This window comes from Octopus sinensis, linkage group LG13, assembly GCF_006345805.1.
Source record: "Octopus sinensis linkage group LG13, ASM634580v1, whole genome shotgun sequence".
NCBI classification, from domain to species: Eukaryota; Metazoa; Mollusca; class Cephalopoda; order Octopoda; family Octopodidae; genus Octopus; species Octopus sinensis.
The window spans coordinates 23,071,147-23,080,696 of record NC_043009.1 but is presented as its reverse complement, the minus strand read 5'-3'; positions in this window follow the sequence as shown (position 1 = coordinate 23,080,696).

Here is a 9,550-nt window from a genome sequence, read left to right as displayed (position 1 = left end):
CTTGTCTCAAACAGTTGGGTGAAGTGTTGTTGAAAAGCCCCACACATCCTTTTAGGCTCGAGCAATTCGCGCCCCTGTTCATCTATAAGAGACTTGATGGTGGCTCTGTTGCCTCGTTGCGTCTCCACCACTCGGGCCTCTTGGGCGGCTCCAACTCCTTCGTTCCTCAGAGCACGCATCCTAGCTCTGACAACGCATCCCTCGTGTTTGGCGTTGAGGTGTTGGTCGAGGGCCAATCTCGCCGCCAGCACGTTGGACGCGATGCCAGTTCTAAGTGCCTCTTCTAAAACATTAACTAATTCTCCCTCTATTCTATTTCGGTCTAATGCTAGGGCCCTACTGTATCTGACTGATTCTGCTTTAATTGCTTTTTTTAGGGCATACCACCATCTGTTGTTGATGATGGTACCCGTCAAAGCTCTCTTAACTAATGTGCTGATCCGGTCCCTGTAAACCTGTCGTGCTGTAAAAGACGCGTTCAGTTTCCAGTAACCAGGACCCTGCCTATGTGTCTTATCTAAGTCAAGTGTACAAGTCACAAACTTGTGATCTGTGTAACTGACTATATGAAATTGTGGACAACCTACACTATTTTTATCTATTGTCCTACAGAATACTCTAAGTATGATCTGGACGACCCGATGCGGTTACTCCTTGTCCACATTGGCACATTCGAGTGGTCCAGTCGGTACCTGTCAGACAGTTGGAAACGTCTGAGCAGGTCTTTGAGGCATTTGCATCCCCTTCTATTGCTATCTCTGCCCACGTAGTCTAGATGCGTGTCCAGGGTGGCATTCCAATCCCCCACTAAAAGTAAAGGACGAGACGTTCCCATGAAAGACTCTAGACGTCGAAAGAAATCTGGTCGGCCTGTTAAGGACGGAGCATAAACTGCTATCAGTCGAAAAGCACACTCATTGCTGCCATCGACATCCAAAACGACCAGCCTACCCTCCGGGTCTAGGAAAATTGCTCTTACTTTGAGATCCAGACACTTTCGGATAAGCACCGCGGTGCCACCTCCGCCCATTCTCGGTAGACACAGAGAAAAATAAATGTTGAAATGTGTACCGAAAATGTGCTGGAGTGCCCGCAAGCTGTGGAGTCTGGTCTCACTGATGGCTATGATATTCAGATTTAGTGACTTGATGTCATTTAACAGGTAGCCTTGTTTCCAAGGCGACCCCAAGCCACGTACATTTATACTGCCTATTCTGAGCATGTTCCGATAAAATTGTGTTTTACACACGAAAAGAAAGTGCAAAAAAGGAAAGAGAGAGAGAAAAGGTTACTTGTTGTTCGAAAGTCCTTTGTCTTTCACCTCACGGTCTTCTATGATGCTTTTGTGTAGTTTTTTTTATGAATACTTTTGAAATCTCCCTACTGCATCAAGGTAAAGAGATTTCAGGGTGCTGTATGTGTTCTGTGTTACGTGTATTATTTTAATGTGTTGTGGTGGTGGTGTGCGTGGGTGGTTACTTGTTTTTATGTCGTTTTCAGTTATGTTGGTGTTTGACCTAATGTGTTCCATTAGGTCGTGGTTGTTTGTGTTTATAGCTGTCAACATTGTTGGGGGGTTTGATGATGGTGTGTTTGTGTTGATGTGTTTGTTTTCTGTGGATGTTTTTGTTTCGGGAGTGGTGTATCTTCCTGCTTTGTTTGTTATCTTTTCTTTTTTTCCCCCTTTTTCTTCTCCCCCCTGTGGCTATTTGCCAATCTTCTGTGTCTTCTTCGTCTAATGACAAATCAGAAGAATCAGAGCTTGGAAGAGGAAAAATATTGGGGTCTATTGTAGACTGTGTTGATTTTGTTGTTGGTGTTGGTTGGTGAGCGTTTGGTTGTGGTGTATGCGGTTTTGGAGGTGGGGTGTGGGTATTTTGTGTTTGAGTGATTGTAGGTATTGTTGTGTTGTTTGTGGTCTCAATTTTGTGGGGATTTGGAGTGGTAATTGTTTCTTCATTTTCGCTGAGTATCTTTTTGGCAGATGTCCTTGGTTTGGGAGTTGGTTTATTCTTGGTTGTTGTTGTTGGTGATGTTGCTTCTGTTCTTGGTGCAGTTGGTGTGGTTGTTTGGTTGGTGAGGTTTGTTTTTTGTTGGTTTTCTGTGATTAGTCCTGTTCGTGCAAAAAGTGGTGTGGGTAGTAAACCTGGTTTATTTGTTTTTTCCGGCTGCTGTTGTTGTTGCTGTTGTTTTCTTGCGGCAGATTTGCATTTTTTTGTAGGTGTTGCTCACTGCCGTATATGTAGCATCGTGGTCTTCTGCCATCGACGACCACATACAACTTGTGGTCTTCTGATACACATATCCGGGTGGGTATTTTTTTATGTCTTCTTGATTTATATGTAGTAGAAATTCTACTTTTTTTCCCACCCAGTTTTTGTGCTCCGTGACCGTGGTTTCTAAAATAGTGAAATTTTTCATTTTTACACATAAGGCCTTTACTAGCCATAGATTATTAGCTATTTTTGGGACATTGTTTAAAGTGATCTTAGTCACTTTCTGTCCCCGATAGCTTGGTGTTAATGTAAGTTCATCTGAATGAAGAGTTAGCGTTGAGAAACGTTTTGCTAACTCTTCAGTGTGGAAGACTACTTGTATGTGTGCGGACTTGTTCCACCAGGTCACATAGTCTTTGTAGTTCCAGTTGGGTTTCAAGCATTTTTCTATTTTGCTTGTGTTAGCCTTCTCTGGGCTTTTTGTTTTCTTATTAATTATTTTATAAATGTTTGTTCTTTTTTTTTCATCTTCTAATATTTCTTCTGGTATGTTTATTTTTACTACACCATCTATTTCTGTTATTGTAATGTTCGTATCTTTTATCTGCTGTGCAGTAAAATATACTGTTGTCTTTTTTTCTTTTATCGCCTCGGCGAAATTTGTTGTTGTTTTGTTATTGTTGTTGCTGGTGGTGATGTTGTTGTTGTTGGCTGCAGTTGGTAAAATTGGTGTATTTGGTTTGATTGTGCAAGTAGGAAGGGGTGGAAAATTACTTGCATAGTTTGTCCCTGTGTTCGAGCAGCTTTTGTCAATTTGTTTGGTGGTCACAATCTTTTGTTTATTCCCTTCAGTTCTTGGTGTTGGAGTAAACAAGGTCTGAACGGAATTGTTGTTGTTGTTATTGTTGTTTTTGTTGTTGGTGTTGGCGGTGGTGTCAGTGGCAGAAGAGACAGCCGTGGCAGCAGATGTCGAAACGGTGGCGCAATTGTTGTTATTCTTGTTGTCATTGTTATTGTTGTTGTTGTTGGTAGTTGAGGTAGTGGATGAGGTGGCGGTGGTGGTGGTGGTGGAGGCGGTGGTGGTAGCAGATGTAGTCTCGTTGTTGTTGTTGTTGTTAGTGGTGGTGGTGACAGTGCTGTTATCGCAAGTGGTTGCAGCGGTCACTACCACGTCATTTAGGTTTGCACTTTGCGTGTATGAGTTCTTTTTTTCTTCTCCTAGCGTTTCCAGACTAGGAAAATGTTGGTCGATAAAGGAACGCGACCAACGTTCTACAATACAATTTCTTGACATTTTCAAAATGTCGAGAAGAAAATTACACAAATTAAATAGGGTTGAAACTGCCCCGAGGGGCGAATTCCTCCCTTGGAAAAGCACTCAAACGAAAGTTGGGTGCCTTACACACCTTATTTACAAAAATGTACACAAAATATGGGCTATAAATAGTCAAAATAAACGATTACCTTCGGAGCCGAAGTGACAGCACGTCCCTGGATGGATAGATAGATAGATAGATAGATAGATAGATAGATAGATAGATAGATAGATAGATAGATAGATAGATAGAGACAAAGGGTAGACAGGCAGATAAACAGACAGACAGACTGATAGATAGATATATAGTAGAGGACCGTAGACAGTGCAAGGGAAGGGTAAATACAAAGAGATCGAGAAAGAAATTGACATAGAAGAGTGAGGGATTGATCGAGCATTATTAACTGATGAGAGGAAGAGAAAGAATTATAAATAATGAAGAACCGTGATCATAAAACCAAGATAAACGGGGCACCTTATCATAAGAGGGGGGAGTCAGGTGTATATATATATATACGAGTAAAACGCCCCCCCCCCCGTCTAATGGACGGTACTGAGTTGTCAAACATTTAAACCAAATTTTCTCAAAACAACTGGTCCGACCATCCCATAGGCCTCCCCTTTGAGAAACACTGATTTAACCTAAATTTGAGACACCAGCAAAAGAAGAAATAAAGATAGACTTTTTTTCTATTCAAAAAAAAAAAAACGATTTTATTCACACAAATATGCAACCGAAGAGTTTAAAGTACCAGTAATAATAAGGCTGTTGACTGGGAGAACACAAACCTGATTTAAACAGTAAGCTTGGCAGGAAAGAAACGTGCCTTTAAGCAGTACAAAAACAACAAAAAGTGGAAGGTGCAGTTATGTACAGGTTGACGGAAGAAAAGCAGGACAAAAACGGCTTTATCGATCACATTCTCACCTGGAATCGATTTTTGTAATTTTTTCAAGACTTATACACGTCCTGATACCTATTTCTTTATTACCCACAAGGGGCCAAACACAGAAGGGACAAACAAGGACAGACATAGGTATCAAGTCGATTACATCGACCCCAATGCGCAACTGGTACTTAATTTATCGACCCCGAAAGGATGAAAGGCAAAGTCGACCTCGGCGGAATTTGAACTCACAACGTAACGCAGACGAAATACCGCTAAGCATTTCGCCCGGCGTGCTAACGTTTCTGCCAGCTCGCCGTCCTGATACCGTCGGTATCTACATATCAAATTTGAGCGCAATCAGATGGAGGATGCCCGAGATCCTAGAAGACATACACACAGACAGACAGAACGGATTTTATATAAGATATATATATATACACTAGCAATATAGCCCAGCGTTGCTTGGGCTTGTTTCCTTTTCAACCCTTTAGAATTGATATTTTTGAAAATTAAAAATTTTGCATTATGTAGCTATTTATGTGAACATTTTTCTGGTTGAAATACACCGAAAAATGGCGACACATCAGTCAAAAAATCGTAAAAAATCGGGATTTTCATAGAAAAAAAAGCACCTTTTTGATGTAAATAATTTTTGGTGTTAACATGGTCCAATTTGAATTTTTTTCTTCTACGGAAGGAAGAGCAAGCCTTCTTCTATCATACTCTCAATTTTGGTCAACTTGCACCGCAGGGTCACGGAGGAGATAGTGTTAGTTGAAGGCTACCAAACCTGCCATACACAGACAACTTCAGCTTTATATATATATATATATATATATATACAGAGAGAGAGAGAGAGACAGACAGACAGACAGACAGACAGACAGAGACAGACAGACAGACAGAGACATACAGACAGACAGAGAGAGAAGTAGATAATGCGAATAGGCGCTGGTGACTGAAGTACCGAAATACTTAGAATATATGCACGTCTTGAGAGAATAAAATAAAAGAGGAACGATAACGAGAAAAAGTAACCGGCTGATAAAGGAATTATGGGATGATGAAAGAAAGAAAGAGTTAAAGGGGGGAAAGAGCATCAGATAATGAGAGAAAGATAACTGAGAGGTTCGTGAAAGTTTCGAATGGAAGACACGATCGAGTGAGAGAGTGACTAACAAATAGATAAACAGACTGACTGACAAATTGATAGAGAGATAAATAGAGGGAGGAAGATGAAACACAAAATGAACCAAAATGGAACAGGAAGGAGAGAAAGAGAGAGAAGGTGGTGGGGGAAAGCGATAAAGTAAAACACTGTGTTTAGAGAGGGAGGGAGTTTGGAGTATATCTCTTCAAAGGAAACCAGAAATAGATACTCAAGCAAGCAGACGACAGCTTCTTCCCAAGTTTGGGAAAAGTGGAAAAGCCCGACACGTTGCGAATTGAATAAAGATCGTTGGTGTTGGCAGACGAAGCTTGTTGGTTTTGTCCGTCTGAGTTTGTTACAGTGTTTTTATGTGTTTGCTCATGCAAACTGTGTGTGTATATGTGTGTGTTTGTGCGCGTGTGAGAGTGTGCGTCTGTATGTATATATGTATGTGTGTGTGTGCGTGTGTGTGTGTGTGTGTCTGAATATGTATGCAAATTATGTTTCTGCGTTGAACATTTCGATTAATCTATATTGCTCTCGTCGCCATCGTTGCTGCTGCTGCTGCAGCTAATATATAGACCCCAGGTCATCCATGATATAGCATACAGTAATGAGTCGAACGATGAGACACGCTATCCACAGATGCATCTTCCTTCCCAGATATACCACGTTTCCGCCAAAATGAGGGCCATACTGCACACTCCGACATACCAGTGATGAATCATATAGGTTCAGTACGACAATTTAGACATATTACACTCTCCCTCCTTCTCTCTCCCCCTCCCCTCCCCTCCCTCACTCACTCTTTCTCTCTCTTTCTGTTCTCTCTCCCTCTTTATCTCTCACTTTCTCTCTCCCTCCCTGTCTCTTTCTCTTGCTCATTCACTCACTATCTCCACTCTCCAAACTATTTTTAATGTAAACCAGATTTCGACGGTGGTCACAGGGAGCAAGACGGACTCAATCAGAGTACATTTGCTACTATTACCCTGTTAGGAGTGTGAATCCCAGCACAGAGTTTACGGTTAATCAGATTATTATTGCAGTTATTTCTATATGTATGTATGTATGTATGTATGTATATATTATGTATATAACAACTCTTTTATGGAGAGTTAGCTAAAGGAGAACGACCTCCACATAAACCAAAAAAGAGGTATGATTTGCTGAAGGCTTCCTTAAGAGATGCTTGCATCTCTCCTGACACATGGGAAGGTATAGCTATTGATCGTAGCAGGTGGAGAAATCTCGAGTTGCACATGAGAAAGTAAGGAGGGATGTCAAGGGCATCGCTGTTACACTTCCAGAAGGGAAGGGTCTTCCTTTGATGCTGACATGCAATGCCTCAGTAAAGCTGGACTCAAGAGTCATCTTCGTAGTCATAAAACGAGACAGATGAGTGACAACCTGGCCACTGGTGGTGGTGTAACACACCATACTAATCATATCTGTTGGGCATGTGGAAGAGAGTGTAATTCAGCAGGAGGACATGCAAAGGTACATGAAGCCCAGTTACAACTACAGCCGGCTATTACCAGTAAAGGTTTTAGTTGCCAATTTTGTACAAGACATTGTAGATCTTTAGCTGGGCTAAAAAGTCACATTCGATCACAGCACCAGTAACAGGTAAGCTTCGTGCAATGGCCATACTCGATAACGAGGGAGCAGCCATAATAATATATTATGTATGTATGCATGTATACTCCTTTACTCTTTTACTTGTTTCAGTCATTTGACTGCGGCCATGCTGGAGCACCACCTTTAGTCGAGCCCCCAGGACTTATTCTTTGTAAGCCTAGTACTTATTCTATCGGTCTCTTTTGCCGAACCGCCTATTAAAGGGGACGTAAACACACCAGCATCGGTTGTCAAGCGATGTTGGGGGACAACACAACACCAAACAACACAACACACACACCACACACACACACACACACACACACACACACATATATATATATATATATTATATATATATCAAACATTATTGTGAATTGAAGAAATGGAGCTGAATGCAGATTGAACAGAAATCGTTTTATTCATTCTACACTGTTTCGAAAGGCACAAATACCAAATCCGATTGAATAATGGGACCATATGTGTCTTTCTCTCAGGAAGAAAAAAGGAAATCCTTTTTTCTTCCTGAAGAGAAGACACAATATGGTCCCATTATTCAATCGGATTTTGGTAATTTGTGCCTTTCGAACACGTGTAGAATGAAATAAAACGATTTCTGTTCAATCTGCATTCAGCTCCATTTCTTCAATTCACAATAATGTTTTAATTTCAATTATCCGCACCAACGCACGGTTGCAACGCCAGATGTTTGTACCTCCAACCGTGCTGTTCACTGCTGTGATTTTTGCTACTAAGTATCGTTAAACTTTTGATAATCTACTACAGATTATTCATCTTTCTATTTCACATAATATATATATATATATATATATGAAAAAACAAGTAAAAAATAGAAAATGCTAAAATAATTTTATAGTGAACATTTCAGTACCGGTTTCGGTCATTTTGAGACCTTTTCAACTGTAACGATTAAATAATTAAATTTAGAAAAATAGAAGAAAAGTTTTTTTAAAAGAATATTTCTATAGTAGTGTTCAGATTTAAGTGCATTCTGCCTTTCTCTGACTCCCTTGTTTGCACTTGTGTGTTCGAGGTAGTTTGTGGCTCTTGGTAGGGTAGTAGAGAGAAGGCTGGTGAGGAAAGGGGGGTGGGAGAATCTGGGAGTGCCCTGATGGTCGTATTTTGAATGGTCAGTGGCGGCTGGCAGTCTCAGTTCAATTCAGGAGAATATTTATATTGACAGGCTTCTTTATAGAATTAGCGTAGGTGTTATACTAAAAAACATTAGTGACAAACTTAAGGGGTAGGGGGTGGAGAAGAAGAAGAAGAAGAAGAAGAAGAAGAAGGAGAAGGAGAAGGAGAAGATGACGATGATGGTGATGGTGGTGATGATTATGACGACGATGATGATGATAACGATGATGATGAAGAAGAAGAAGAAGAAGAAGAAGAAGGAGGAGAAGGAGAAGATGGTGGTGATGATGGTGGCGATGATGATGATGCCGATGATGATGATAACGATGATGATGAAGAAGAAGAGGAAGGAGAAGAAGAAGAAAAAACAGAGAAGGGAGAATATGAATGTAAATATAGCTATGAAGGGGCTGATTAGTAATGGATTCTATTGAGTGTAGTATTTGTGTGTGTATATATTTTTTTCTTTTATTCTAAAGTTGAGGTATATTAATTGTTTGTCGTAGACCTTAAGAAGTGGCTTGTATTTTGTAATAAAGAGATTTTCTTTACTTATTCGTTGTCTCGAGGTTGTATCGTCCCTAAATTGGTAGAGGGGGAAAATTCTGAAGTTTGGTGTTTTTTTGTTGGCGCAAGTATCTATGTGTTGGCTAAAAGCTATTTTTCTGTTTTGGGGAATTTTTATCTGGGATCTGTGCAGGGCCATTCGTTTACGCAAACCATTTTTTGTTTGGCCTATGTACTGCTCTTGACACCCGGAGCAGGTTAGTGAGTATATTAGGTTCTCCGAAGCACATGTGAAGTTGCTTTTCACTGTAAAACGTTGTCCCTGTTTGAAGGAGAACTCAGAACCCTCGATTAGATAGTCGCATATCCCGCAATTGGGTCTTCCACATTTTTTTACTGTCGGCTTCTGTGTTGAAGAGTGAATTCGGGCTTGTGTAAGGAGACTTTTCATGGATCTAGGCTGTCTTTTGCTTTTTATGATCGTGTGTGTTTGGAGGATTGTGTTCATTCTGTGGTCTTTTTTTAGGAGGGGTATGTTGTGGAGGATGGTGTCGAAGGCTTCGTTATTGAGAGGGTTGTGTGTGAGATGTATGGTAAGGCTTTTGGTTGTAAGTTTTTCTTTGATTTGGGATGTCTCAGTTCCTTGATGTTAAGTTGAAGGGCACGTTGAATGCATTTGTCAATAAGTGAAGGTGGA